Raw genomic sequence first — 27,155 nt, 5'->3', positions numbered from 1 at the left:
CTCAGCCAGGTGCAGTGTTGATCATAGAATCACTCTGCAAACAATGGTCAATAAGCATATTAGGATTATTTTGATACAAAAGACTTCAGACAAGTCTGTCTATCCCACCCTAAGAAATAGAAACAAAATTCTCTCTCAAAGTACAGGCTAGGTCAAGAAACTGCCTGCTCCCCAACAACATGGATTCTGATCTGGTCTAACCACCATAACTGCTCTCTACATATCAACTAATACTCTATGGAGTACAGACAAACGCCTCCTCACAGGGGAGGTCACTGTAGACATTAAAGTCTTCAACCAGGTAAACCATGGACTAAGAAGGGCCTTGAGAAGCAGTGCAAGCAAAAGCCCAACTGCCTTCCTTACTGGTTAGGGATTTCAAAGTCTAAACACAGAGCTATTCTCTTTCCTTCCCAATATGTAAAAGTATCCCAAGAATCATTTCTCTGTTATAGTATTCATTAACCCTTAACTAGCTCACCCACCTCAAACCACCATTCTAATGGTATGCAGATATGGTACTTTTACAGCTTCTGGCCTGGACCACTGCCATCAGAAACAAAAAACAGACCTCAACACATTGCCTCTGTGGCTTTTACAGAACAACCTCATACTGAACAAACAGCAAGATTTTTGGCACAAGACAAAAATTCTCCAGAGTCCAACAAAACTAGAGTATACTACATAATTCTGAGGAACCCAAACTACACCACATTTCTAATACATTGGCATCTGGCTAGACCAGTTTCTTAGCTTTCAATTTCACATTACTACTGCTAAATCAAATCAAAAGTCAATAATAGACTTTTCTGGCCAAAAAAATTACTTCCTTTTTTTCAGAATTTGCTCATCGTAGCAAATAAAAAATGCCTTCCAATAAATGAACTCCTGCCAGTTTTTCAAATCCAGAAACCTGTAGAACAGCATACCTTCATTTTCTTTTCAGACAGTTTCTAAAAAGACCTTCAACTTAGAATCCTAGATCACAATACTCACTTGTCCATCTCACTTATGAAACTCCATTCCACAAAACACAGCCTTTCAGTAACGGCACCTCAAAAAGTGGTAATCACTCTCCACAAGACTAAGGGATACCACCACCTTCCCCAAATTCAGACATCAACTAAAATTTCTGTTCGAAAGACCTGCCTGTAATTGCTCATCTCTACACGGCATTACTCAACTCTGAAACTCACACCCCCTTTCATTACCCCACCACCTTGTTTTAGTGGTTAAAAATCATCCCCAATGCTTTCCTCCCTGTCCTGTACTCTCCTTCCTCCCACACTTCTTGACCCTCCTCACCACCTACCACTAGGTAGTAATAAAATTTCTGTACACAAGACTGTATTTACCTTTGTACTAATCTCATGGTGTTAAGTACCAGCCTCTTAGATATAGTGTGCAAACATTTTCATTATATAGACTCAATTTTTACTGCTAGTGATAAATCTGAATTATTCCTCCGAACAGTTTTTTTTTTTTTTTGGGGGGGGGGGGTTGTTGCATGCCTGCTAGCCAAGTATCAAAGTACTCACTCAGCAAACAACATTATTTACATTTTGTTATCCTGGGCAGAGTACCGATTCACATGGACCCTTTTCAAAACTCAGCCTGGGAACATCTGGGACTACCACTTATCTAGTCTACACCTGTTTGGGTACTTTTGCTGCATAGGTCAAACAGTGATTTGCATTTCAGAGCCAATCACTGGTGATTTTATGTTCTATCCCACTGTTCTTATACATGCAAGTCTCTTTAGCATCCCTGAAGGATAAAGGACTTTTATAGGCTCATAAGTGTATGCTAGGCAAACGACAACAGGGGACACCTTGCCATACGTCCCAAATGTTTCAGACAAGTTGAGCTGCCTTATAGGTTTCACAGCTACAGGGGATATAAAAAAAAAGTGTACACACCCCTGTTAAAATGCCAGGTTTTAAGACCACAATAAATAATTTCAAAACTTTTAATGTGATCTATAACCTGTACAATTAAATTGAAAAAAAAAAACAAACAAGTCTGTTAGGGAAAAAAAAAAAAAAGGGGTACAATAAGCTGGTTGCAAAGTGTGCACACCCTTAAATTAATGCTTTGTTGAAGCACCTTTTGATTTAATTACAGCATTCAGTCTTCTTGGGTACACACCTGCCATCAGTTAAAGAGACTCCAACCCCAAATAAAGTTCAGCTGTCCTAGAAGGATTTTCCAGATGTTTACTCAGTTGCCTACTACAGCAAAAGCCATGGTTTGCAGCCAGCTTACAAAGCATCAAAGGGATCCTCACTGTTGAAAGGCATCAGTCAGAAAGGTACAAAAACAAATTTCCATTGCATTGGATATACCATGGAACTCAGTGAAGACAATCAAAATGTGGAGAAGATATGGGACAGTGACACTGCAAAGAACTGGACGTCCCTCCAAAGTTGCAGAGTTGGAATCCATTTCAAACTGATAAGTACATATTTTGCCACTTCATACACTTGCCTATTTATAGTGGTGCTGTATTCTTTCCGTTTGTCTCCACTGTTTTTTTCCTCAGGGTAGCACAGGCTAGTTTCAGGGAGGGGGTTGTTGAACCAGCCCACATCCTAGCTGTTAGTCATTGCCTGAGGTGCATTTCATTGCAATTCCAATACAGACTGCATTTCGGTGACCTGTTGGAACGCTGACAGATTTCAAACTGATAAGTACATATTTTGCCACTTTATACACTTGCCTATTATTTATAGTGGTGTTGTATTCTCATGTCTCCACTGTTTCTCCCACCCACCTTCCCTGTTCTTGTCTTGGTGTTAATCTTGGTGGCTTTGAAACTGCCTGCCCCTCTTGTAAGTTTGTATTTGGATACTCCTTCTGGACCTCTCATTTGCTCAGTCAACTGAGTGCAGTGAGATCATAGGCACTCCTACTGTGTACAGCATTCAAGTAGGACAATCCCTGTAGCCTCTTATCCTGCTTGCTGTGTTCCCTCCCAAAAAATTGTGTATATATATATATATATATATATATATATATATATATATATATATATATATATATATATATATATATATATATATATTCAGCTGCTCTTACTATAATTTTCTTAGTTGCTGTTCTGCGGGCTGTTATCTGTTCAGTTGTTCTTACTCTGCACTTATTACTGCTTGTTAGTAGCCTTCTAATTTAATGCCTTCTGCACTTGTTTTTTAGTCATTTGTTAATTTAAACTGTATTTGCCGTAATATTGATATACGTGTGCTAGCCTGCACTGCATTTGAATTGTATTTACTGCTGCTTTTCTGTAAAAAAAAATTCCTAGCTTATTTCTTGCCTTTCCTGTAACTTTATCTAGTCAAGATTCAGACTTGCTGTATCCAGGTCTGTTTGTAAGCTCCTGAGCCCCCCAAGCCTTTCTGTGCTGGAGGGAAGCCTTCTAGCTCATCAGTGGGAGTGGTAAGCACTAGGTAGCCTATCTACCACAGGAGAAGTTGTTTCTGGCTCAGAAATTAGTTTATTGCCTGTTTGGGAAGCTCTTCCATCTCTTTCAACCTTCTGATTCAAAAGCCTGCGTTTGTGCTCGTTTCCTGCCTTTCCTGTTACTAGTCTAGTCCAGGTACAGATTTGCTGTATCCAGGACTCTTTGTAAGCTTCTGAGCCCCCCCCCCAAGCCTTTCTGTGTTGGAGGGAAGCCTTCTAGCTCATCAGTGGGAGTGGTAAGCATCAGGTAGCCTATCTACCACGGGAAGAGTGGGTTTTGGTCATTTGGGCAGGTTTTTTTCCCATCTCTCTCAACTTTCTGGTTTTAAAGCCCGTGTTTGCGCTTGATCCCCACCTTTCTCGTAACTAGTCTAGTCCAGGTACAGATTTGCTGTATCCAGGACTGTTTGTAAGCTTCTGAGCCCCCCAAGCCTTTGTGTTGGAGTGCAGCCTTCTAGCTTATCAGTGGGAGTGGTAAGTACTAGGCAGCCCGTCTACCACAAGAGGAGTGGTTCTTGGCCCAGGAATTTTAGTTTAGTGACCATTCGGGAAGTTGTCCAGCTCTTTCAACTTTCTGGTTTGAAAGACCACATCTGCACTTGTTTCCCCACTAGAAAGCCTTAAACTGATATAAGCCTTCTAGCTTAAAAAGAGAGACACTTTGGAGCGATCAAGTTTCAGTTTTCTGTATTTTCTTGCTGTACTTAACTGTTTTGCGCCTAAACATTGACTTTCCAGCACTTATTGTGATTTAAAAGCTTGTTTTTCCACATATTGTACTCTGACTGCCTGTACTTTTAAAAAGTTGTTTAAATTGTTCAACTGTTGTAGGCTACACACTAAAGTGCAATAGCCTTTTCTGATCACTTTTAGTCGTTTAAAGCAGTTTTAAAAAGTGTGCTTTACTGTTTTTGCCTTATCTTTTCAAAAAAATAAATAAATTTCTTGTTTCCCGCCTTTCTAAGCTAGTAGAGTCCAGTTTTCAGGCTAGTGCTGAATTCAGGGCTGTGTTACAAGTTTGAGTTGCCCATACCTTACTTGGGCAGAGGTAAGTTTCTCTGTTCACCTGTGAGAGGGGGGAACTTTGAGCAGCCATCTGTCCCTGGAGGAGTGCTTTGAGCAGCCATCTGTCCCTGGAGGAGTGGTTCCAGCTCAGAAGTTAGTAGTTTAAAAAACGCATTGCATGATTTTGTGCACCGGGCAGCACCAGTTAGCTAGGGTTAGATTATACCCGGCTCCACCAAGTCTCCTCTTCAGTTTTTCACTTGAAACTAGTCTAACTCTCAAAGTACTCAAAAAGCATCCTACAGTCCAGCACTTGCTCAGACCCAATAGCAAGCACTAATATACCCACACTTGACTGCACAGCAGGGCAAGGCTCTTTATCCACCCCTCACCAACCAAGCGACTAAGCAGCTCACCCTACTATTCAGGCATGACCAAAGGGCAACTTCAGGTGTACTCTCCAGTCCAGCTGGTGAATCTGGATATTCTGAGGCAATGTTACAACTGCCTCATGTACACAGACAGCCCTCTCCTCCTACCACAAAACACTAACATATGTGAGAGATGCGAGAGATGCAATTATACAGCCAAACTGGAGGCTAAGGTATCGCCACCCAAGACTGGAACAGGCAGTCATGAGGAGAAGGTTAACACTTGCACCACACCTCCAGCCTCACACAGACCAACTAAACCAGCACTGGCAAAAAAATACACAAAAATCATACTATAAGGCTCTAAATAAAAACCTGGAAAAGCATCAGAGAGCTCCAAAGCAGATACCCACAAAACCTGCAGCTCCCGTCACAAACCAGACAACACATAAAACACAAAATCAATGTGCCGCACAATCACAGCCCTCAAGGCGAAATAACATACCTAACACACTAGTAATAGGTGACTCAATAGTCAGGCACACTGACGCCCCACTCACTAGGCTGGACAAGGAGAAGGCTACTGTTAGCTCCTTGTCGGGAGCCAGAATCCGCCACATAACACAAGCACTCCGGTCACTCCAGAACAAGTACAAATATGACTCATCGTTCATGTTGGTGCAAACGACCGGAGCTGTACCTCCCTGGACTACATGAAGAGAGACATGGAAGAGCTCTCTGATCATGTAGCCCAAGCGGGTATGACCCTGACCCAGAGTAGCATCCTGCCCTCACCAAGAAGGATACCTCAGTATAAAGAAAAAATGATCAATTTAAACAATTGACTAAGCTTCTGGTGTCATTGAAAGGGGATCCAGTGTCTGTCAGCCTGGGATGACATGCTCGACAAGCCGTGTTGCTTGGCAAGAGACTGCTTGCACCTGTCACCCCTTGGTTTTCGAATACTGGCCAAGGCTCTTGCTGCCCCCATAGTGCCTTTTTTAGGCACGGCTCAAAAATTCAAACCCACCTCCGTAAACGGCACAAGTAAAATAAATGACAGTTATGCTACTCAACACCAGGAGTTTAAATCTCAAAAGGCATGCGCTCAAAGCACTCCTAAATATGGAGAATGTCGACATCTGTGCAGTAACTGAAACCTGGTTCAAGGCTCCAGAGAGCACTCCAGCACTACTGGGCTGCAACTCATACCACACATTTCGGCCACAGAACACGGACCGAAACACAAAAGGAGGGGGTGTATCCATACTCATCAAGGATACCCACACCTCCAGGTTAGTGGCGCAGCATGATACCTCTGAGATCATCCATGTGCAACTAACATCAGGCAAATCTGCAATGCAAATTGTGGCCTGCTACAGATCACCCCCCAAGACCCAGGACCACCACTCTGCCTTTCTGGAGACACTGGAAAATATGAAGGCCCTACCGAACACCCTGATCTTGGGAGATTTCAATTACCCTACCATTAACTGGGAAAACTACTAATGTACAAACTCCCAGGCTCAACACTTCCTGGAACTTATCAACTCAAACGCCCTGGATCACCTGGTAAACTCCCCTACCAGAGGCCACAACATATTGGACCTGGTCATCACCAACATGGGCGACAGGTGCTCCGTACCGGAGGTCAACCAGTCACTGGTTAGATCAGACCATAAACTAATCACACTGGATGTCCACACCCCACCACCCCCAACCACAGAAACCACAGTGAAAAACTTTTCTAAAGCAAACTTCACCTTTCTTAAGGCAGAGGTGGTAAGTTTCACAGCTCCCATGCTAAAGGATAACACTGCCCAAGATGCAGAATCCTTTATAATTGCACTCTATGAGCACCTACAAGGATGTATGGATCGTGCCATCCCTAGCAAAACCAAGACTCACTCCCCTAAGAGAAGGAAACCAGTCTGGTGGACCCCTGCCATAAACAGGTTATACAACAAAAGGAGGAAACTAGTTCAGAAAAAAAAGCAAATCACAAGAAGGAAAGATATCCCTGATCATTATCAGTAAGAAACGAAGGTCCCTCATAAAATCATCCAAGGCCAACTTCGAAAGAAAAATAGCCAAGGATTTGAAAGATAACCACAAAGCCTTCTTTAGCCATGTCAAGAATCTAAGTGGCAACAAGCAGATACTGCTCTGAGATAGTGCAAAATAGCACAAAATATACTGAACCTACTGATATTGCCAACATACTGGCAGATAGGGAAGTGAAGTTTGCACGGAATTTCTCACCTTCAAAAGGGCCCACAACAATATCGGAAAAGTGTAGTGTCCCAGAAATCATAGAAGCACAGGTGAAAACAGCCCTTTCAAAAGCCAAAAACACAGCATCAATGGGGCCAGATGGTGTCCAGGCTGTGTCTTGCACGAACTACAGAATGAATTAACCCCCCACCTAAACATGCTGTTCAACTTCAGCCTCTTTAAGGCTACATGCCCATAGTATGGTGCACAGCAATGGTTATTCCGCTCAACAAAGGAGGAGCCACAACTACAGCAATGGTTATTCCGCTCCACTAAGGAGGAGCAACAACTGACCCTGGTAATCTTCCCCCTACAAGCCTGACTAGCCTGGTCTGCAAGGCTATGGAACTCATTAACAAAGACATTGGGAACCTCCAAACACTTGACCCGACCCAGTATGGCTTTATTAAGGGCAGATCATGCCTACTAAACCTGGTTGACTTCGACATAGTTACCAAGGCCATAGACAAGGGAAAGGTGGTTCACACAGCCTACCTTGATCTCGCCAAGGCGTTCAACACCATTCCTCACTCGGGTATTATAGAAAAACTCACTAGCCTGAACAAACCCTACGTCACAAGATGGGTTGCCAACTGGCTTACAGATAGAACTCACGTTAAAAATAGCGGGCTCCAGGTCCGACTCCAAACCAGTCACAAGTGGTGTCCCACAAGGCTCAGTTCTGGGACACCTACTGTTCAGCATATATTTCTCAGAAGTACAGGCAAACACAGGAGGACTATGGCTAACCAAGTTCGCCGATGACTGCAAACGGAGCCATAATTGACTCTCCAGTTGACACAGACATCCACCAAAAAGGCCTTACTGAGACAGACACCTGGTGTCAAAGTCATGGCCTCAAGCTAAATGCCAAAAAATGCATAGTCATCCCATTTGGGAAAAACAAAACGCCCACGAATTACCACATAGGCGGCAGCACCCTTAACACAAGAGGTAATAAGAGATCTGGGGACCCATGGTAGATTGTCAAAGGAGAGATTACTATCATATTGCCAAAGTAGTTAGTAATTAGATGGGCCGCAGAGAAGGATTTCCTAAGGGGCTCGCATCTAGAAATAAAGAGGTTATAGTGCCCCTCTACTCGTCACTCATCATACCCATCAGAGTACAATGCCCCATTTGGCATGTACCTCACAAGACACTTCCAACAGCTTGAAAGACCACAAAAGCACCTCACCAAGAGGATTACTGGCCAACATATGTCCTATGCAGCCCGACTGAAAAAACTCCGGCTGTACTCAGTGGCATATCGCTTACTCAAGAGGTGATCTCTGCTCGACTTACAAAGCCATGTCCAACTCAGAATTGATGGACATGCTCCACATAAAGAAATCCAAGTCACTGCGAGCCACGTGCTCTAGTGAGCTAAACCTCGCCACAACAATAAATAGAACATGCTGGAGGGATAGATTCCTGTCAGAGACACTACCCATGCTTTGGAACAAAATTCCTAACTATATTAGGCAGAGCCCCTCACTAACACTCTTCAAGAGAAGCCCCTGATGAGTGGATGGGTAACAAAGTACACCCCCTGGGATCACTTCATTGGCTCTGCTTGACAGAGGCTGTTAATCAATGGGGCGGCAAAAGCAGACACACTCTGGCTAGGCTTATAAATGCCCTCTGGCAGACAGCCTAGTACCTACCTACAAACCTATAACAGACTTGATAAAAACTAGCCAGGGAGGTTACAGAGACCTACAGCAACACTGAAGGAGCTGCAGGAATTTCTGGCAAGTACTGGTTGTGTACTACATGTGACAATCTCCTGTACTCTCCATACGTCTAGGTTATGGGTAGGGTTGCAAGACGGAAGATTTTTCTTACACAGAAAACCATCCAGGCCTGGCTAACATTTGCAAAACACTACATCAAGTCTCCCAAAAGCATGTGGGAAAATGTGTTCTGGTCCGATGAGACAAAGGTTGAACTTTTTGGCCACAATTCCAAAAGGTATGTTTGATGCAAAACCACTTTGCATCACCAAAGAACATCAACCCACGGTGAAGCATGGTGGTGGCAGTATCATGCTTTGGGGTTGCTTTTCTTCAGCTGGAAATGGGGCTTTAGTCAAAGTGAAGGGAACTACGAATAGTTCCAAATACCAGTCACTTATGGCCCAAAACCTTCAGGAGTCTGCTAGAAAGCTGAATGAAGAAGAATTTCATCTTTCAACATGACAATGCCCCCAAGCATACATCCGAATCAACAAAAGAATGGCTTCACCAGAAGAAAATCAAAGTTTTGGAATGGCCCAGCCAAAGACCAGACCTAAATCCACTAGAAAATCTGTGGGGTGACCTGAAGAGGGCTGTGCAGAAGAGATGCCCTAGCAATCTGACAGATCTGGAACACTTTTGCTAGGAAGAGTGGACAATTATTGCCAAGTCAAGATCTGCTACACTGACAGACTCCTACCAAAGAAGGCCAAATGCTGTAATTAAATCAAAAGGTGCGTCAAAGTATTAATTTAAGGATGTGCACACTTATGCAACCAGCTTATTGTACATTTTTTTATACCCCCCCCCCCCCCAACAGATTAGTTTTCTTTTTTCAAATGAATTGTACAGGTTATAGGTTCCTACCAAAGAAGGCTGAATGTTGTAATTAAATTAAAAGGTGCGTCAAAAGTATTAATTTAAGGATGTGCACACCTATGCAACCAGCTTATTGTACATTTTTTTAATATTTTTCCGCCCCAACAGATTAGGTTTTTTTTTCATATGAATTGTACAGGTTATAGGTCGCATTAATGGTGGGAAAAGTTCTGAAATGATTTGTGGTCTCATTTTTTTACATCACAAAAACCTGGCATTTTAACAGGGGTGTACACTTTTTTATATCCACTGTATACACTAGGCTTTATGCATTGGTGGACAACAAACTCAAACCTGCCGTTAGAAATAGGCAACTGGGGCAACTGGGGCTCTTAAGATTTTTTGGGTTGGGTTAATAGACTTAATAAATCCAGAAAAAAAAAAAAAAAGAACTTTTGTAACCTCTATTTGTAAATGTTACATTAAATTGGAGTTCAGATTCCCCTTTTTGTATTAAACTTCAAATCAACTACTCCAGTATCTAAAGGATCTAATGGCACCTGACCGAAAGGACAGATTCTGTTTATAGCCTGCCCCATTATGACAGATTTAAAATGTTAAATTTGTCTGAGTATGAACTGATCCTAGTATTCAAGCCATGAAAAGATCCCATTTTTTGGCGAATCTAAAATGGATAACAATGAAAGACTTTTGCAAATACATAAAAGGAGTAAACAAAGCAAAACCTGGTTCTGTGACACTGCCAATCACAGGAATACATTACCACATTAGATGAAAGACTTGACACCAGTGTTCCTTCTGAAAGGTGTGATGTTCTACATGGTACTACATATGCCATGCGACTGTAACAAGCTGCATTTTCTCATAAATGCAAAATCCCTGCACCCATAAATATCTTTAAATGTATGTCAGTTTTGACTAATAAGCAAATTTAGCTGCACGCACAACCTTCCACCCAGGTTTCTAAACTGCTTGGCCTGGAGAAGACTGATGTAAACCAGTTAAAAATACAAAATTCCCTCCCTTCTATTTATCCATTTTTTAAATCATGTGCAATCTGCCACTAGTATGTTGTTATATACCTCACCATTCATGGTTTGTCTTTTTAAGGTTTGGGTCATGCCTGAAGTATGTCCCTGGACCAGCTCACTTAAATTAATCTAGACGACAATCAACAGTCACTGAATTAGTCTGTAGATTTTTTTTTTTTAAACTGGTAAGCGAGTTGGTCCAGGGACCAACTTCAGAAACAATCCAAGCCTTAAAAGCAAGGCAAACAATGAATAGTGAGTATACAAGATCATAAGAGTAGCACAGGCACAAGATTAAAAAAAAAAAAAAGGATATCAAAGATTTGAAAAATGGAGAACAAATACAAGGCAGAACACCCAATAATGTCTGCAGGTAAAAGTAGAAAGCTAGATCACCACTCTCATACAATCCCCAAATGTTGACTGGCCCGAACAGCGAATATTCACAAACCATTTATGCCCAGAGACAGCCAAGTATTCCTTGCAGATGTAACTACTCCATGCAGGTTGCGTCACTTTCTGAACAAAGTCTGTATAACTCCACCCTTCCTCCAACTTCCCAATAAATATCTGCATACATGGAGAAGTAAACTATAAACATCTAACAGTAGCACCTTACAGAACATACAAGCCATACTACAATTTGAAATTCAAGTCATGAAAAAGCTAGTGTGCTCAATATTATAATGCTGCAAAACAATCTCCAGACAGTCTTTAGAATTAAGCTTAGGACTTCGTAGGTGTCCTGATAACACAGCACACATTTTAGAATGGTCTGAACCAATGAGTAGTAATAAGGCATTTGTCATCTACAATAAAAATTTAACTACATGAAAATCACCAAAACAAAATGTGCTCGCCAAACCGCTTCCAATAAAACAAACTGGATGACTGAAAATTCAAAGTTCTAGAAGATACCGCCATAAAAAGTGTGTATATATGTATGCATACAGGTCTACCTTGTTTAATTGAAATTACACTTAACCGAACCTTTAAATCGCAGAGACCACTTCAAACGTTGTAATCATCTAAGCTACGAATAACCATACAACTTAGTTTGTTTGTGTCCGTTTTCTTATTTTCAGTTTTGTTGTATATCTTGCTACTTGTAAAGAATGTACACTTTTCCATATTGGGAAATTGGTATGACGCTTAAAAGAAAGAATTATTGAACACAATTCCAATATTATGACGGATATGTTAACTAATTCTTTAGCTAAGCATGTATGTGAGGCTGGCTCTTCACATACTCAAGTTCAGGGTTATTCACATTAATAGAACTATACGAAGAGATGATAACGTTGAAATTAAGGAATATGGAGGGATCTTATAGCTGCATCTGATCGATCACCCGGTTTGAACCAAACTGTTTCAGTGAAACCTATACTTAAGTTAAAGCAACCAGCTTTAAGATAGCTTTTTAAATGCTTCTTGAATGTTTCAATTGATTGAGTTTTATTGGCTGCGTGTGCTACTGTAATTGTTATTTAAAGTGTGATGTTCTGAATTGATGTTAGCACCGAGGAAGGGTCTGTTACCTGAAAGCTTTGCACATTAAATAGGTTTTCTGGTACGTTGGAGTGACTGTTTTGCTTGTTTTATTTTACCAGTCATGCCTTTACTTTGACTCTAGTTTTATTTTTTCAATTGCAAATTCAATTAAAACATAGACCCATACATACACACACTTAAAATGCCAGCAACCCATTTTCATCTTTTTGCACTGTATTTAGTTTAAATGTCAAATGCGCTAAATTAGGAACCTCTTTACAATAAAGGGGTCATGTGCCTGCATTATATCTGCAGTTCAACACCATAACCGATAGCGAGAGAATAATCAAAATGTGTCTATATTAAAGGAAGATTTCATCCAATAAAGAAAACTTCTTGGTTATTGTGGAAAAAAGAATCACTATGATGTGCAGTAGCAAATTCAGCCCAAATGAAACAATACCCTTTAAATACAGAACACTACACATTCAGTGTAAGTTTTAGTAGTTGCATATTAGCAGGCAGTCTCAACCTGAACTGAAATGGGGAAGTGCAGTTTTTCTTTGAAATGGGGAAGTCACAACTGCTTGGAACAGTTAGGATTAACACCCTGATTAAAACAGGAAGGCACTACATTTTACTGCAAAAATGTGTGACCATGTGTCCTATTCAACACAGGAGCACAAACTTGTAGGTCCAGATTTGTTTTATACTTGGTCTGCTCCTCATAAAATGTGTGATTTTCTGCAAACCACCGAGGAACGACTTCACTGAGTAATGGCAGACATTTAAGTTTACACCCTGCAAAAAATGAATGCTAGCACAAAAACACATTCTAATAACTTTTTAAATTTATAAGAACACTTTAATTTACTCCAGACTTTGGGCTTTTGTCCCGTCACTTTTGGCTTTACCCAGATTTCTTGTGCAAGAGGTCAAGAAGCATACCTTCAACCCCAAGTCCAGCCAGGTTTCTAAATCCTGCACACAAATATAACAGCGGTAAGGGGAGCACAGTAACTGACACAGACATAAGCAAAACAGTTATTTACAATTGTACATAAATGTTAAAGAACCATTCTTAAAGCCTAACTTATTTGTGTACTTCTCCCTTTGTGGATAGCACCTGCACAGCTCTCAACCAGAGACAAATCCAGAAGTAATCAGGGACAATTAATTACATTTTCTGAAATAAAAAGAATCTATAATTTTAATTGTCGTTATTTCCTAAATGTAATTCACCACCTTTTCGTCAAAATTCATCAGTTTGGAATGAGATTAAGAGGGACACATTTTATTTATTTTATTATTTTTTTATTTATTTTACATTTGTTGACCAGGCCAGTCTAACTAGATACATGTCCATTTTCAGTAGAGGCCTGGGGAGATAAGCTCCTAGGTAGGACAATGAAATTAACACAACAACAACTAACGAAAAATGAGACAAATAAAACCTATTACAGGTTATCACAGTAATATTTACAGTGCAGAATACAAGCATAACAAAGGAATGCTGATACAATCAAGGTATGGTATGCTAGAGATAGTTAGTAAAACAGTTTAATAAGGAGGAGTTGCTGTGAGTGAGTAGATGGGGTAGGAAGAGAAAAGTATTTAGAGACACATACAGACTAGTCAGGTTTAGAGCATGGGCATAACCAGTAAGTTGAGGAACACTTTCAATTTGTTTTTGAAACAGGACAGTGAGGGAAGTGCGGAGAGTTCATTTGGGAGGAGATTCCAGGCTTTTCCAACTATTAGAAAAAAGGGAGTCACCAGCCTTGTTTGTTTTAGTGGTATGTACTAGAAGTTTCTGAGAAGACCTTAAGGATTCCAGGTTTTATAGGGAGTGATTAGTGTGGAAAGAATAGGCGTTTTGGAAGGTTTGTAAAGAGTGTTGTGGGCTATAGTTAGTTGATGGAATTTAATTAGATTTTGAAGTTCGAGCCATCCTAGCTGCTTTAAATTAAGCAGTGATGGGTTCTAAATGGGTTGCCTGTTGCAAATCTTGCAATGTTATTGTAGGACATTTCCAATTTGCAAATAGGTGAGGCATAAAGAAGAGAAGATATTAGATGAGTGTGTGCTATTGTGGTTCGAACTGAAGGTAGGAGAAAGGATCTTATCCTATAGAGAGCCTAGCTTTTTGTTGACAGTTTTTATAGTGTTGTTAATATGGATGTCAAAGTTCAGATTATTGTCAATGGTGACACCTAATAGCTTGGTAGTTGGTTCAGGGGATATAATAGTTTTATTGGTAGAGTTAACCGAGAAATCCATTGGGGGGGACTTCTTAGTAGGAGAGAAAAGGAGGGGTTTAGGAGAAGGCATCTGTGTGTGAACCATTGCTCAACTGTGTTAAATACTTGTTGGGTAAGAGAAGTTCCGGAGAGGAGGGGGCTGAGCATACCAGTGTAGAGTCATCCGCATATTGTATGCATGTAGTTTGGGGGATGGCAAGGTGAAGGTCATTGATGACTATGGAAAAAAGTAGAGGTCCAAGGATGGACCCTTGAGGGACACCCAAGTTGACGGGCAGGTAGGTAGAGAGAGACTTGTGCCAAAGTACGGCCTGTTGTCTTTTATCAAGGTAGGACTGGAACCATTTTATGGAGGATGTATCAAGTGCCAGGGATTTCAGTATTATGAGGAGAATTTGGTGATTTACCATGTCAAAAGCTTTAGACAGGTCAATAAACAGGGCTGAAGAGAGTTTGTTTAGATTGCGGTTTTTGTTGATACAATCTGTGAAGGAAAGAAGGGCAGTAGTAGTGCTATGTGAAGGTCTAAAACAATGCTGACAGTTGGAAAGTAAGTTATTTTGTGTTAGATGGTCAAGTAATTGTCTGTGAATGGATTTTTCCGTGATTTTTGCCAGAGGTGAGAGGAGGGCAATGGGGCGGTAATTGGAGAGTACAGTGAATTGACATTCTTTGTGGAGGGGGATAATATGGGAAATTTTCCATAAACTGGGGATATAACTTTCAGTAATAGTTCTATTGATCAGGAATTGTTGTAGGAATTCAGCAGGTAGTTGGTCTGCTGAGGTGGAGCATGGTTTCAGTTTCTGTAGAAGGGTTAGAATATAGGATGTTGGGACGGGTTGAAAGTGAAAAGTAGGGGGTGAGGTTGATTCATTGGAAGGTAGAGTGAAGTTATTAGGTGATAGTTGACTAGCTAGTGTTTGTATAGCATCAGTAAAAAAGGTATTAAAAGCATTAGCTATATTCATTGGAGTTTTGTCTTAAGTGTTTTGAGGGTTTGGAGTAGTGGATTGCCCTGGATGGAGCAGTTCGTTGATACTAGACCAAAATTTCTGCGGCTTGTTTTGACTAGCTTGTTGGGATTGCAGGTAGTAGGTTTTTTTTCAGATAATATAGCTTTCTTAGTTTCATTTCTTAGCTGTCTAAATTTTTGTTGGTCTATAGGGTTTTTAGTTTTCCTCCATTTTGCCCAATGTTCGTTTCTCGTATTGATTTTATGTTTGGCTTCTTTCGAGAGCCATGGAGCATGTTTGGTTTTAATTCTAATTAGTCTGGATGGGGCATGGTGGTTGAGGATGGCAAGGAAGTTGGAGTTAAAGTAACTAACTGCTTCATCTAAAGGAAAGTTTTGTAAGGGTGACCAGTTGCATGCTCTTAGTTCCATCTGGAAAAGTTCAGGGTTAAAGTACTTTTTAGACCTGATGCTTTTAACGGATGTTGGGGAGGGAAAGCTGATTTTATGTCTGATGATATAGGTAAGAGAGTGGTCACTTAAATCAGGGAGGGTTCCCGAGTCATAAATGTGAGGATGATGGTTAATGAGAATCCAGTCTAATAAGCTTGACTTCTTGTTAGATTTATTTATTCTGGTAGGGGAGGTAATGGTTTGGGAATACCCATATAGATTAATATAGTTTGTGGGGAGGCTGCTGCAGAAGCAGGTCCAGTCAATATTTGTGTCACCTAGGATAATGGTTTCTTGAGGCAGGTTTTGGGAAAGCCAGCAAAGTATATTTTCCATAGTTGCTGTGTTATTACCAGGAGGTAGATATATACAGATAATGTAGATGGATTTGGAATTAAAAAGAAGTTTGGATATAAGAATTTCTGCACTGGAGTCTAAAGGTGGTTTGCAGTTATGAGTGGTTAATTGTAAGCTATGTTTGTATAGGATAGCAACCCCTCCACCTTTCTTGGATGTTCGGTCTAGTCTCGGGTATTATATCCAGGTAGGATGATTTCATTATCTTTGGTTGCTGGTTTTAACCAGGTTTCTGTTAAGCAGAGAATATCAAAGGAATAGATTTCAGTTAGAGCTTGTAGTTGAGTAACTTTATTGTTTATACTGCGTATATTAAGATGAGCAATTAAAAAGGGAGTTAGAAGGTTTAGAAAGGGCTTGGGTTAGTTGACTGAGGTTGATGAGAGAGACAGGAGATGTTAGGGGGCCTGGGTTAGGGTGGATGTCACCATCCTTTAAAGAGAGTAGCATGCTTAGATAATATGGGTTGGGGGGTCTGCTGTATAGAGATAGACATTTTTTGGGGTTTAGATTGTTGTATTTTGTGTGTAGTGTTCTATAATATTTAGGAAGTATGTAGTTAGATGAGGATGTTATATTAGCGTGAATAAAATATAAAGGTGAGCTTGGAGAGTTGGTTTCTTTTTTGGGATAGTTTTGGTTTGGGTCTAGTGGGTTTTCAAAAGAGGTGAATAGATGTGTGAGGATTAAAGGAGGTAGTAGTGAGAGTAGTGAGTGTAAATAAGAGTGTGATAAAGGATGGGATGGATTATTTATTCATTATATGAATAGATAGCGTTTCTTTATAGTTAGAAAATAGAAATCTATAGTGAGGAGATGAGAGAGAGTAGAGTGTGGTGTGATAGGAGGGTAGTGAGAGGTTAATAGTGAAGTTTGGCGACAGGAGAGTGTGTAGGGAGAAAAGATAGTGGGAAGAGTGTCTTTAAAGAGGAAATGGTAGGATTAAGAGGTATGATTAGGGAGTACTGGGAAGAGGAAGGAGTGTGGTTAGGGAGTAATGGGAAGAGGAGGGGTGTGGTTAGGGAGTGACAGGAAGAGGATGAGGTATGGGTAGGAAGTATAAAGGTAGGACCCCTGGGGTGGGTGGAATTTGGGGGTAGGGAGAGAAGCAGAATGAGCCTGCAGGGCGAACGGAGCGGCTAGAGACAAGTGAGTGTAGCAGGAGAACAATCAGTGGAATGCTGACTGATAAGGTAAGTTAAGGAAGTGGAAGAGAGAAAAAATAAGTAGAGAAGCAGAATTTCAAGGGTAATAGTATAGATTTAACAGTCAAAATCAGGGACAGTTGTAAGGTATAACTGTCTGTATTTTCATAAGGACTTCAAGTCTTCCTTGCTAAAACAAAGCCAACAGTGGTAAATTACATACCCACATATGAACTGCTTCAGTAATAACCATCATGAACTGCTTCATAATACCCATATTTATGGGGATGTAATAAAAAGAAATATTTAGGAGTACATATTAAAAATGATTCTAATGTGGAAGTTAAAAATATGTGGGAAGAAACTAAAAAGATAACACAAAAACTGAGAAAATTGAAGCTTTATGTGGATATGGATAGTAAGATACAAGCAGTTAAATGTTTTTAGTCCCTTTAGTCTTAAACATATGCCTGACCTGGGTATATCAACCAGAGAAGAAGTTGTGGATAGCAATTAATAAAAGAGCTGAAGAACTTTCTGGGAGAAAACAGCAAGAGTCAAATGGGATAAGCCGATTCTTCCAGCAGAACAGGGCAGATTAGGATTACCCAATTTGAAGGGATATTTCAGAGCTACCCAGTTAAGACTCCTATACATATTACAAGCAGAAAACTATAACTCAAAGTGGAACAGGACGATGATGAAATGGGGGGGTGGGCGCTGAAGGAGAGACTGGGATTTTGGATGCAGACCTTTAAAGGAGAACAATCATACAGAATATTATATCCATAAAGTGGCAGAAAGTATTCTAAGAATAAACCAACATGGGGAAGGAGAAAGGAGATTCAACAGACAATAGGCAAGAAGGGGGAAGGAATTTACTGGAGAAAACCGCCAAAGGAACCAAGGTACTGGAAGCAAATAACTAGACAGGGAAAGATGACAGAATGGTAACACACCAAGAATTTATTTGGACTGCAGGTTATAGATTGCCTATACATCATTCCCCAATAGGGAAGAGAAAGAGAAAGAAATGTGATGTCCTAAACGAAACACCATCACTGGTAGAGTTTTTAATAGAATCTAGAACAGAAGCTGCCATTAAAAAAGGAATTAGTAGAGCATATCAAATATTGCATCATAACTATAATAATCAGAAGAGGTCAGAAAGGATTGGGAAGAGAGATTGGCCATTTTATATGTCTACATAATACTCAAACTGCTGTATATTTTCTGACTTTGTTGCATGCTATGCAGAACGTTTCTGCTGTAATTGGTATATTAAAAGAAGCTTTACAAAATACAACTACACCCTAACATTTACTATTCACTGTTTGCCTCTCTCTCCTCTATTTCCCTCCTTTTTCTTTAAATATACTCTTTGTTCACAACACTATTATAGTCTGTTCACTCCTGTTTTCACTAAAGTTCTGTATTTTTTATGTTTACAATTTCAAGAACCACCATCAAGAAAGTTGAACCAATGCCCAATATTCTACTGGACACTGACCTCTCTGCCTGGATCTCTTTTAAAGTATGTACTACTGTTTTTTTTTTTTGTCCGAGTATCTACCATTAAAATAAGCCAGCAGTCCCTCATACATAACCAATACCATGACCATTTTACACTCTGCCCCAATGTTAACTTTTTCCCTCAAGTGCTAAAAATTTATTCAACTAACAGAACTTCCTTAACCTCTCGCAGTACTCATTGCATTTTCCCCCACTCAGACTACTCTCCCTATACAAAGTACTATTTCATTTTTTTCTGTCCTAGACACAATGTTTTCCCGGGTCTATATCATAAGCAAGAAAAGACAAAACCACGAATGCTCACGAGCGAAAATGCCGGTAATCGAAAGTGTGATTGTGGGGTCATGTTACAGTGACGAGTGGGATATTTGCCCTTTCCTCACTGTAGTGCGACCTCAGAGTTGGAATACATAGTTAGCAGGGGGGGGGGTGCAGCCCCCCACAACACCAACTTTGATTACCAGCATTTTCGCTCATGTGAGCGTTCGCTGTTTTGTCTTTTCGTGCTTATAATCCCTCCTCTCTCTCAGTCTTAAACACTCCCCAGTATAATTTCTCCATACACAACTTTCTTGTCTGCCAATAGTACCTTCTCTTACATCTTGAACTCTGCCCTGCCCACTCCATTCATGCTTCCTACACTCAGGCTCACACCTACCCTCATTCCCACCCACCCCCTCTTTCCTTGGCTTTATACTCTTTACACCACACCCACCACGCTACATCGTCCAATCACTATATTCTCTCAATTAAGCATTACTAATTCCCCTAACTAGGCCTCATCTCAACACTACACCCTTCTCAAACTCCATCTACACAATCAAGCTTTGATTTAGCAGTTTACTCAGCAACTAGCTATAGTTTATTCAGCACAGGTTACAGTACTCCAACACACACTCTTAGCAGCTATCTTTAGCCACCTTAACTCCTTCGTCTGTAATCTCACTCAGTTTCTCTAGCCTGGAAAAACAAAGCCTCAACATGCTCCTCTCTTGCATTAGCTCACTCTCAACTCTAATTTTACTAACACATTACCTCCTATCACCATACTAAACCAATATCAGCCCTCACCATATCACAACTACTGCACATACTACAAACTCTACTGCAGTCAAACACTGCATACACCCAGCTATCTTTCACATACCAACCCATCACCATACCGTAGTAAAATATCCACCACGCCAGCACACAAGTAGACCATCCTTACTATACGATAAGTATCTCTCCAAAATCATAAACCTAACTGTGTACATTGCATCCAGGCTGTCATTTTGTGGAAGCATACACTCCACCCCTGGCCCACTATCAAACATCTCAAGACAAATGCACCCCACAATCTACTTTCTCTCTCCAGAAATGCTAGTGATCTGCTAATTGTTTGTCTTTTCAGCTTTTCCGGGTTAGGAGTTGCCACAGCGGAACACCAGCCCGTTAATGATTGGCAGTAGATGTTTATGGTGCCAAGATGCCAGCCCAATGCCCAACCTTCAGCGAAGGCACACCCATTCACGCATGTCTTTTGTTGGCCAGTCAACCACGGGAGGACATACATGCTAGTGATCTGCTAATACTAAACATCAACATCAAAAGTTTATCAAAGTCCAAGACCTACATGTTAATCTTTCCATTTACCCACTAGATGTAATACTTTTAAATGAAACATGGCTAAAAATCTCCAATAATGAAGTTACTGCCCCCAGTTATAATTTACTACACAAAGATCAAATAAACAAAAAGGAAGGAGGTGTTTCATCATTTAGTTGGTCTTTAAATAATATTGCAACACTAGACATACCTACTCCAGACCTAGTTACAGCCAAAATTATGTACTAACCTCAAAATTAACATTAGAAAAGCTAGCAATATAATTGGCTGCTACTTCCCACTGTATAATATATCCACCCTTGAGAACTTACTTCACTGGGCATCAGAAACACTCCCTCAAGAAACCATCATCCTATGGGATTTCAACACTGACTGGGACTGGTCTTCATGGAACTTAACTATACTCACTACTCATATCAACCTACACGGTTTCACTCAGCTAATCCAATACCCTACTAGAACTGACAAATCAGTCAGTCTATCCTAGACTGGATACTTTCTAACAAACCATCTCAAAAAGTCAATCTGGCTGCCTACCCGACAGCCTGAGTGACCACTTACCTACCTATATAATCAGACATCTCCCAAACCTACCACCTACCAACAAATATGTAACAAAGAATTTCATCACAACTAACTTTACCTCAGCACTAAAAGCCTGTAATTGGAATCCCAAACAACTCAACCTTAATAACAATCTAAGCTTCTTCAAGTCCACGTTCTTAAATATACTAAACACCCATGCTCCACCTAGAACCATTAGAACCAAAGTCCCAAGTCTAACTATGCACCCTGTTTGAACTAAGAAACCAGATCTCTTCCTCATGCAAGAGATAAAGTTTGGTCCAACTGGCACAAAGCCAAAACAACAAACTCAAAACAAGCATACCTAGAACTTGAAAACAAAACCAAGAAAATGATCAGAAGAAACAAAATAGACTACTATAACAGCATACAAATGAAACATCAACATAATCCTTAAATTCTGGGATGCTGTTAATAATAATGTTCTTCAGACAGGAAAATCTACACCCCTTCCCCTACTACTACAGCCACCCAATTTAATAGATTCTTTACTGCTCCCGGGACCCAAATGAAAGCTACAAACCAGTCTCTGTAAGCTTGAAAAAAAAAAAAGTTACTCAAAAAGCTAAAACCCACCACACTAGCTGCAGATGAACTCCCAAACGAATTTTTAAAAATTGCCACTGACACCACTTCATCTCTGAAAAACAAGTCCCTGGCCTGTGGAAGGTCTCCTACATTACTCTCCTCCATAAAAGGGGCAACTTAAAAGACTAAAATTATCACCCAATAGCTATACTGTCTTCCCTGAAAAAATGCTGGAAAGATGTATTCACATACAAATGATGGAACACCTCAACACAAAATCTTCTCACTAGCACTCAACATGGATTCAGGCTTTACTATAGCACAACTAATGTTATTCACACACATTTACCTTTGTTTCAACATCCATTAACTATATTTCAACTATCTTCCCAGATCTCTCCAAGGCATTTGATATAGTTAATCTTAAGCTCATAAATATCAGAACTACATCTTAGCCAATCTATTATTGCATGGCTACAAAATTACCTAACAGGGAGACAGCAGGCAGTTAAATGGCATCAAGAGCTATCTCCTCTACTCCCAGTAACAACAGGAATTCCACAGGGCTTCATTCGCGGACTGCTGCTAACTACTCAGTCATCCAGTATACAGATGATTCTACATGTCTCTGCCCCTCTTCCTTACAGAAGCCACCAAAAAAACTCAGGCTTCCTTTCTCTGTCAAATCTTGGCTCACTGACCATCAACTAATACTCAACCCAAACAAAACTTATCTTCCAGCCTATACAACATACTAATCCTGACCCAGCATTTAAAATCATATCCAAAAACAACTATTATAGTTCCTGTTACCCATACAAAGCTTCTTGGCGTTGAGATGGACTGTAATATAAAATTCGATATCCATACCTCCCTCACCATAAAGAAAGTCTATAAAAAATAGGAGCACTGTATAGAAATAGAGTTCTTAACTAACACTGCTAGCACCACTATAGCACGCACACATATCTCTACACTACTTTATGCCTCTCCTATTCTCATCAACCGTAGACTCAAGTAGAAGCCTGCTATAACAAAATTGCCAAATTCATTACTAACTGTTCTTACACATCACACCACTGTCTGGCTCTCAAACACCTTAACTGGCTTGAACTTCCTCACCTACTTCTTTTTAAATCAACTTGCCCTGTCTCACACAATTCTATCAGTCCAAAAAAACCCAGCACTACAAAATCTGATAACTCTATACTCCTGTACGAGAACACGGTGCTCCACTAAAACTCCTCAAAGTAACTAAAGAGAATAATGCCGCTGGTTCATCCCTCAGAACACAATACCCAAACAATGAATAAACCCCTCTCATCACTGCTATAGCTTCCACACATGAATTTAAAAAGTCCTTAAAAATCACATTTGATGAACCACGGCTCTGCAACTGTGACAATTCAGGTTAACACCTGCACCCCTCCCTTCTCTCACACTATCCCCATATTCCTGTGCCAATCACACCTTCTTCCCATACATCTATCACATCTCAGCCCATACTTATTATTTCTCTACCAATCACACCTTCATCTCACACTTAAGTCTGTACTGATCATATAGTTCTCCCCTCATAAGTACACGTCTCTCCTCTCATATCTGCAACTGTATCCACATTTACCTGTTAACCGAATACTCCGATAGTACTTTAACAACCACTAAAACTACTTCTGATGAAATAATATTTTAAACTGTTGGTGTTACTATACAATTTTATGTCATATGTTAAATACTACTACTAGTCACTAATGTACTGTACAAATTCACATTTATGACTATTAGTGTGTGTGTTTCCTAGAGCTTTTCTCCCCGGGTCTCTAGGAAAAAGTACCCCTGTCCAATCTGACTTTCCCCGGTAAACAAATATAAAGTAAATAAATATGTAACTGTGTTAACTGCCTATGTAGTAACTGATGGTTTAATATAGGCATTTCTTGTAAAACAAAAAACATTGAACAATTTATGTAATAGTTAGCTTATATGACATATATAAATATACGTAACGTTAGCATAGCTTGATTATTTTTATACAAATGCAAATTTGGCAATGTCACAAGTGACAATTCAATAAAGGTGTTTTGGGGGAAAAAAAAGACCTCAAGTCTAGCTTGGGTACTATCGAGGACTGCGCGCCTCACAACCGTAAACGATATAACCACCTTCTGGGTTGCGCAAGTGCGAATACTGACGCTTCAAGCTGCATAAACACGCTGCCTGTGCACAGAAACCCCTTGATCGTTGCAAGTAACTACAGCTAGTAAACTACATCACCGAACCTGTCAGTACGTCATTCTATCAATCACGGATGGTGGTACAGTTAATCATGAACCTGCAGAAAGAACAGAGGTATATATTTTCTCCACAACCACAAAACTCTGAATCCACGATTCGTGTAGTAGGCAGTCAATTTCCATTCCAGCTACCATGGCTATCGCACACGACATAATTCAGTAAGATTTTGTTTGTGGTGAAATCTTCCCAAGACAACAATGCTCTTTAATAGTGGTATACAATAACACTTGAACGGACATAAACAGGCGTTATACGTTTCGACTAAACTACATACCAAAGCGAACAGTTTTTAGTCACGCTATACTCTCCTTGTAACACTAACCATGTGAGGTAAACACGAAGTACTACTCGCCTACCACGCTACTACAAGCCTAACGCATTCAAAGCTGCCCACCACCATACATAAGCAACAAAATCTGCCTTACCATACTAACAACTATATGTTCTCCAATATTTAATACCCAAAGCACAGTTTACTCACTGACTCAATCGACCAGAATGAAAACAGGAAAAAAGTCCACCATTAACAATATTCCCACAAACAACACGTTTCTCCAGACCACCCTTAATCTTCCACTCTAATTGGTTGTTAACAGAAAACGGTAACGCTGACTGGGTAGATTATTCGCCAATCCGTGGAAAAAGTCGTCACATCAAGTCGCTTCCTAGTTGGACGCTAGGTGTGAGTATGTTTAATTTTCTGTCTACAGTGAGCTGACGTATCAAAACAAACATTTAGATTGGTCTAAGGATATGTCGGTATTTTGTTTGCTCTGTCGTCACCACCGGAACTTGAAAATAAAGTTCATAGGTTAATAGATATATCTGAGGTAGTTCAGTTTATCGTCGTGATATGAAGGTTTGGTGGAAATATTTAATTCCTCTGGATTTGAAGCGTAAATGCTGGATGAGCTTGTGAAGATCGTAGGTATGGGGCTGGAAATAGGGTACGCCAATAGCGAGTGCTTTTTTGAGGCATTCTCTTATCAGTTTAGTACCTCTCAGGATGCGCAGTAGCGAAGCCTGCCCCAAACACGCCTCCAGCCCTGTGCAGGCATTCAACAATGTGCAGAATGCCCCTCATTTGGGGGTCTTAAAGTTCACATTCCTCGAAGTTCCAAATTGTCGGTTAGGAGGGTGGCCTAATGGTTGAGGTGTTTGCCTTGCAAACACAAGGTTCAGGGTTTGATTGGCTGGGCTTAAAATGGTTCACAAAGGTCAATTAGCCTAGTACCAATCAACATTCAGTGTTAGGAGTTTTTTTAGTGAAATCCATTGTAAATATAAATGAATATTTAACCATTGTATGACCTTCCTAGTTGAAGTTGTTAGTAAGTATGTGTTGCACATTTTGCCCATTTGTTCCACATCATGAGGGCTAGTGTTCCTCGTTTTACAGATGGAAGGTTGAGAGCTATGGAATGTATTGTAATTAATATTCAGCATCTGTGCCGAAAGTAGCCCAATGTTTTATTGTAGACAGTACCAAAAAATGAAATGAAATGTTTTATTAGGGACATAAAACTAAAATGCGTGTTGTACATCAAATGTCAGTCAGTCAATTGGGCAGAGTTCACACAATCAAACTGTTTCTCTAAACGATACTGTTACACTTTAACGGCTGAAAATGTTTCCCCGAAGATGCTAGCAGTACTGTTGCACAGCTCTTGTTCAGTGCTGAACAACTGGTTACCTGGTCTTAAGGCATTCAAATCTGAAAAGAAGGGGGCTGGGGGCTTGTCCCCCCCCCCCCCCCCCGAAAAAGTAATTTCTATGAGGATGGAGTTTGTGTGCGTGAATATTTAGCAGTTTACAGGACATGACGTGAATTAGAATGCCTGCCAATCTTCCTCGATATCCCCACCCATTTGACATGCCAATCACTGACGGCACGCCCGAAGCTGCACAGAACTAACTGCGAGGTACTACATTGGTAGAGTACCAAGATGACATTGTTTTGTTTGCTAAATATAGTGCTTCTGTCGTGAAATAAAGTTTATCCACTCGTAGCTCGGAACCTTCCACAGAGAGGTTACTAGGCTAATGGCCCTAGGGCCCTTGCAAGCCTAGCCAAGAGTTTAATCCCCAAGAAAGAACCCTCAGTCAACATGTCACCTCTGTCAGTTAGGGTCAAAGGTGGAATCCTTGGGACAGATTTGTGGTTTCCCATCCACTCATCAAGGTTGTGCTTGAAGAGGGTCAGCGAGGTACTCTTGACATGTATAGGAAGTCTATTCTAGAAAAGGGGCAACCTCTGGGAGACAAACCTGCCCCTCCAGCAGCATTTGTTGGTGTCCCTTATTAGATTTAGGCCTAGCGAGTAGTTAGACTTGCAGATATGGAACATCTCTAGTAGGGCAGGGTATGATTTTGTTTTGTGGATGAAACACAGATCACCTGTGAGCAATATGTACGATACCAAGTATAGTGATAGTGATTTGAGCCTGTCCTCATAGGACAGGTGTTGGAGGCCATGGATTTTCTTTGTGAGGTATTTCTGTGGCCTTACCAGTTGGTGCAGGTACATACCAAAAGGGATGTTCTACTCAATTATAGCCCTAATGAGGGAGGAATACAGAGAGGTAATAACATTTTTTCTGGATGCAATCCCTTTACTTATGAGACGAACCAATTAAAAGGCTTTTATGACCACTGCATCTCCTAAATATGGAACACTACCTCTCATAATGAGGAACAAATGGGCAAAATGTGGAACACTTACTAACATCTTGCTAACAACTTCAACTAGGAAGCTCATATAATGGCTAAAATGTGATATTTTTGCTTGTAGAATATCTGTTCAAATTAATTAATGATTACATTTTTTTTTTTACAATGGATATCTGTTAAAAAATTGCTAACACTGAATGTGTGACAGACCCTTTTGATGTGGAACTTTGAGGAACATGAACTTTTTAAGACCCGTAATGAGGAACACTTGAGAGGTATGTGTCCACTAAATACTAACCCTGATCAAGACAGCTGTTGGAGGAAATGAAGCTCCAACACTGCACACATTCCTCCAGTGCTCTCCACCACTTCCAGATAGCTTTTTATGACTTTTCTTACCTTTTAGTTTACTGTTCAGCTTTTTACTGCCTCCTCTCCACATACTGTAACTGGCCAACACTGCACTCTGGTAACTGTGGAGAACATAACTACATTAAGCTGGGGACAGCCTCCATTCTAGATGCTCCGAGGTGCACTTTAGATTTTTTTTTA

The 27,155-nt window shown here is 40.4% G+C and overlaps 1 protein-coding gene across 2 annotated transcripts in view; it reads right to left on the bottom strand.

The window, feature by feature from the left end:
* The window catches only part of ELOF1 (elongation factor 1), a 100,031-nt gene extending 75,452 nt beyond the window's left edge, over nucleotides 1-24,579 (bottom strand). Inside the window, exon 1 of one of the 2 annotated variants that reach the window (XM_044084646.1) lies at nucleotides 24,359-24,579. The gene's annotated coding sequence lies outside the window, so the exon portion shown is untranslated. The remainder of the gene's footprint in view (nucleotides 1-24,358) is intronic. The other variant, XM_044084645.1, reaches the window with a different exon arrangement.
* Nucleotides 24,580-27,155: the final 2,576 nt, after the last annotated feature.

Source organism: Protopterus annectens, chromosome 9.part0 (genome assembly GCF_019279795.1).
Source record: "Protopterus annectens isolate FY-2018-M chromosome 9.part0, PAN1.0, whole genome shotgun sequence".
In the NCBI taxonomy this organism is placed as follows: domain Eukaryota; kingdom Metazoa; phylum Chordata; order Ceratodontiformes; family Protopteridae; genus Protopterus; species Protopterus annectens.
Note: the sequence above shows the minus strand (reverse complement) of the source record. Positions and strands in the feature narration are given on the sequence as shown.